Here is a 6,038-nt window from a genome sequence, read left to right on the forward strand (position 1 = left end):
CACCCCCCACCCCCCGCATTCTACGGGCCTGCTAGAGACATCTAGTAGTCTATTTTAATCAACATGTGAATGCAAATTTCAAATGGTTTATCAGCTAATATAGATAGATGTATGTTGGAAAGGACCAAGAGAATTTTGTAATTATATACATGTACATTATACAGCTGACCATATGGTCTGAAGTTGACATTAAAAATTGCAAAGTTGTAGAGTAAAATCAAAATTTGTGCCCCAAATTTTGTGATGACAGTGGCATTTTTCTTTTTTAAAAAAAATTTATGAGTTTAAGTGAGCTTTAATGATTTTTATCTCACATGAGCTGAAAGCTCAAGTGAGCTTTTATGATCACCTGTTGTCCAGTGTCTGCCCATCTGACTATCCACTTGTCTGTAAACTTTTCACATTCGACTTCTCAGGAACCGCTAGGCCATTTTTAACTTAGTTTACTTATGGGGGCCCATAAGTAAACTAGCGCATGTGAAACTACTATTTGCAACTGTTAAATAATTGTGTACCTCTAAAAATACCCATTATTATATATTATACATTTCAAAATTATAAAGACCAATAGCGCTTTTGAATTAGATTCAGCACGTACTGTTGAATTGGGTTCTTTGGATATAGGAAAGGGAATTTTTATTTCCAGATATTGTGTGTTGTTTTACTGAAATTTACCTTGAATTTGTTACAAAATTTTATTTACACACGTTTTTCTATACATTTGCTATCTCCAGGTCATCGCTCCACGATTTTAAAAAGTAATTTGTGTGTATCAAACTATTGACATTAAAATTTTAGATCCTTAAAAGCCTTTTCTCGACATATTCAGTCATATTTTGTTTTTAAAAACTAGAAATAAAATTGCAGTTTTGCTAAAAATTTTATTTGAAACATTTTTGCGTATCGGACAATTCCCTGGTGTTTGGAAACATACTCATGTAATTTCTGTCTTTAAAACAAATTCATCAAGTTAATTACATACCGGTATCCTTATTATGCTGCATAGGAAAAATCTTTGAAAGAATATAATGTTCAAATACTTTGTAAATTGTTATACAAACTACATTATGGCAGGTGCGTAGCCAAATAAAAGTGAAGTATACGAAGAGGACGACGGGGGTAGGGTGGGGGTTAATTTCCAGTTTTCACAAAAAACTATATTAAAAATATTATCAAATTAGCATGGTTTAACTATGCTACAACAAAAAGTGGATGGGGGCAACCACCCTTTCAGTGAACATTTTCAATAGTCAAAAGTTAGGTTTTGAAAAGAATAGGCAGGGAACCCTCCCCCCCCCCCCCCATACTACATGCCTGCTGGTGAGGGCCCAGAAGTTTCTGAGTTTTACCAAATACATGTATATCATTCATTTTCTTGCAAAATAAAAATTATGTCATTTATCTTTTGTTTAGAAATAGAAGACATAATATTTATTGTTTTAACGCAAAGTTAATACTTCTACGGAAACTTAGTGTACATGTAGTTTAGGCTAAATATCTAATCGATATTTGGTATCATACTCTTTTCTATCGTTCAACAACTTGTATACTTAATGTTAATTATTAACAAAAAATATCGTATTTTAAATCATATACTACATGTAGTAGATCATGACATTCAAGGATGTGTCTGAAATTTTATTTCTCAAAGATCTTTAAAAAATATCAAAAATTATCAATGTATCAAAGAACGAATACAAGTTCATGAATGCTTTATTTAAATTTGGCAATGACTTAATAAAGGACTTCAAATTTTATTATATAGTCATGATTATATAAAATTCAAAGCGCTCTTCAGCAGTATGACACAAAATAATTCGAAATCCGAATATTTGTTGGATGGTACTGAGATTTTTTCTTCGAATAACTCTCTCTCTCTCCCATAGATTTTATTTATTTATTCATCTATTATATTTATTTGTTTATTTTTTTACAATTATGTGTATGCACTTGCATATTTGCGTATAGGCAGCTACGCGCCTATCATTAAACAGTCACCCAGTTAAAAGAAATTTATCATAATAAATGGTTTGTGTTAAACAATAAAGAATTCGAATTAACTTGTTTTGCATTTTGTGATAACAGCAAGACATTCAATACGGTTTGTTTAAAAGAACAAGAGACAGCATAAATTTACGGGTGAAGTTCTTACCCTGGTACCTTGTTGACTAATTATCTTTTCAATCAATCGCAACAGATCGAAAATAAATTTTCAGTATATTTAGTGAGAAGGACGGAAGCTGGAGTTCCCCAGGGCTCTATTCTTGGACTTCAACTTTTCTTACTTGATATACAAGACCTACCAGGTGGTCTATTGGGTACCTCTAGGATATTGTCATATGATGCATGTTCGTGTCAAACACCTTTCAAAACGTGCAGAACTTAGAAAGGCTGAGCAATCACGACTTATAAATGAAGAATGGCTAAAAACGACTTGTGAAATTTAATCCCAATTACCAAGCTGAAATTATTAATATTTTTCAGCAATGAAGATAAAATATATAATTGCACTTAGTGTTGAATAATCAGCAAATCGATCCTTCTCTTGGTCACTATCATCTTAGACTTACATTCTCAAACCCTGGGGAGTGGAAAAACCACACTGACAGTATTATACAAAAGGCTTCCAAAGAAATTGCAGTTTTTCGTAAATTAAAAGGGTTACGTATCGTGATTTCTTAGCTTAAATGTATTCTAGTATTACGTTTATACATGTAAGTCCGATACCACTTTTGGAATATGCATTAGACGCATGGAACAGCATCTCCGCAGCTGCTCTGAAAGGCCTGATAAACTTCAGCAAGAAGCTGTACATATTGTAACTGGCGTTCCTGTTTATCGTGCCTTGAAAGATTTCAAGTATTTTGTGCTGCCACGGTATATTATTCTTAAATTGAATCATTTAACTATTCTCTGTTAAATTTTAGTTCACTATAACCTTACAACTGTAAGAAAAAAAAATGTCCACCTAAGCCAGATTTAGTACTTACGAAAATATACACTGGTCACCTTAACTCACGTGAAAGGGTTACAAAATATTAGGGAGACCAATTTTTTTGTATATTTTTACCTACAAGTTTTCTGTAAAATTTAGCGTTAAAATGGTAATTAATAAGCCCAAGTACCAACAAAAATGCATTTGGTTTTTATTTCAAAGCATAGGGGAAAAAGATAAATTTTGTCTACTTAAGCCAGATTTCATGGCATTGGTCCCCTAACCCAGAAATCAGGATTATATATATATATATATATATATATATATATATATATGGAATTCTGCGCCGCCCTCCCCTACACGATCATTAAGAATAGAAGTGAGATATATATGCAGTTATTTCGATTTTTTTTTTGTCTTGTTTTTTTTTTTTTTTCATTTTTTGATTACGGACCCCCGACCCCCAAACAAAAAAAAAAAACAGGGTCGGTTGAGAGCAATAAAAATAAAAAAAACAATGAAATGTTTAAATAGGCCTTAATTATTGTTTTTGCTAATGCTTTGTCATCATCATTTCAGAAGAAAAAAAATATAACATAGGAAGTTATAATTGTTTTATCAGACCTTAGATTAAGGTGTAGCAAAGTAATGTTCAGATAACAGTGCCTTCATATTATTTTTGTGTCATTTTTAGACACCCAAACAGCAGTACATTTCTTATCGTATTAACTTTCAAAAGTGATAATTACCGTGAGGCGAGATTTATTAATCGGTATTAATTTTATATATACCTGTATTTTATTAATTTTAAAAATTAAAGCAACAAGAGAACTCGTCAAATTTGCGTAATTGAAAGGTAATTACATGTACCAATAGTGTACGTGTTACAGCATGTGAAGAACTACTTTGTGAATTGCGACACCTTTTTTAACACGACATAAAAATAATAAATAACCACATATATAAAACGTAAGAAAATATCCCGAATGCAGAGTTTACACTGCACAGTTCACTGGACAATACTTTTGAAACTCAGGATTACTCACCATTTTAGCACATTACAGCTTTACGACTGCTCTGTCTCACTGATAAACAAAAGTAATTGTGACGTCATAGTAAGAACGTCATAATGGTCGTATCCGCACCTCCATAGAAAGAGATGCGGTATTGGTCCAGTTTCTACATACATGTATGATGTAGGCCTATGCAATTTTCCGTTTCCAATTTTAAAAAAATGGGGGGGGGGGGGGTATCCTTTTTCCTATCTTTTTCCGGAAGCTTGTAAGGACCGCATCAATACTTCTCATATATACAAATTAGTAATTTGAAATTGCAAGTTTAATTTGTAAAAAGAAAATAAATAATATGCAATATTGTAATTGTTATTACAAATTTTAAAATTTAGTAATTTGAAAGAACGAATAATTGTAATGTCTATAATTAATAATTTGTTATCTAAAATAAATTATTGGTTATTTAAGTTATCAATTTGTGATACAGTACCAATAAATGTATTTAGACAAATCAAGAACATTACGGTATTAACTCTACAGAACATTGTGGCGGAATTTGAACTATTGAATTTTGTCGGGGAAAAATCAAAACTTCCTGATCAGTCCGTTATCATGTGTGAATTTAATGTCTCCGATGGTTGTTTAGTTTCTGGGACCCCAAAACTTGAACATTGTCAAAACCGTTTCCAATTTAATAGGATTTCAAATGATTTTTTACAAGTGAATTTAGAAGTTCTGCTTTGATAACAACAATTGATCTGATTGAAAACAGTCATAAAACACAGGAAAGTATTGACAAGATTTATGAACAACTAAATATGTGAAATAATTTATAATGAAATGGAAACCAAGATCCCTAAAGTTAAACCAAGTAGTAATAATAAACGTTTTAAAAATAGCAAACCATACTGGACTGACCAATTAACAGATTTATGGAACGCCACGCGGGAAACAGAAAATAATTTCATACGATATAAGGGGGAAAGAGAAGTCAGATCTGCCCTTAGACGGGAATATATCAAAGCACGAGATACATTTGATAAATCTCTTAGACGCGCTGAACGCACCTACAAGAAATCATTTGCTAATGTTATTGAAGATTTGAGCTCAACAAACCCAAATGAATTCTGGAATAAAATTCGAAATCTTGGCCCTAGAAATAAACACAACATACCAATGGAGGTTTTGGATGATGAAGGAAATGTTATATCCAACGAACGGGAAATCTTGGAACGATGGAGAGTTGATTTTGAAAATCTGTACAACGGGTGTGGAAGTACAGAATTTATAGCAATTAACCACTACGACCAATCAAAATCAGATAAATCTTATTTTCAATTTTCATTAATGATCTGGTACAGGATATTAATAATCTTAATTTAGGCATAGAACTAGTAGATCGAAAATTGTTTATCTTATTATAAGCAGATGACATTGCTCTAATAGCCAAGTCTCCAGAAGATTTACAAAGTATGTTAAATAAACTACATAGCTGGTGTAGACGTTGGAGAGTTCTTATTAACACCAATAAATCTAAGTGCGTACATTTTAATAAAACAAGGTCAAGAGCAACCAATTTTGAATTCACTATTGGACTAAACAAGTTAGAAACAGTTGAGAATTATAAGTATTTAGGTATAACGTTTACGCACACTGGTAATTTCATGAAAAATGCAGAAAATCTTGCTAAAGCAGGAGGACTGTGCTCTTGGGGAAAATTATATCTTCCATTCATAGTAATAAAGATTTGAACAGGTTTAATGCTTATGAAAAACTATTTTACTCTTGTGTAATACCTGTTTTGGATTATGCATCCAGTGTCTGGGGTTTCAAAAAATTCCAACCAATATATAATATTCAAAAAAGAGCTATTCGGTATTTTATTGGGGTACACCGCTTTGTTCCCACATTGAGGGTTTATGGAGACACTGGATGGATTCCCAGTCAATATAGGTTGGATAAATGTAATCAGATATTGGAATAGAGTTTTATCCTTTGGCAATGATCGAATTACAAGAATTGTTTTTGAAGTTGATTACAATAAGTGTACGAATAACTGGTGCAGTGATTTGAAAGATATATTACACCAA

This window comes from Saccostrea echinata, unplaced genomic scaffold (genome assembly GCF_033153115.1).
Source record: "Saccostrea echinata isolate AGI-Se365-2 ecotype Australia unplaced genomic scaffold, CSIRO_AGI_Sech_v1 ptg000054l, whole genome shotgun sequence".
Taxonomy (NCBI): domain Eukaryota; kingdom Metazoa; phylum Mollusca; class Bivalvia; order Ostreida; family Ostreidae; genus Saccostrea; species Saccostrea echinata.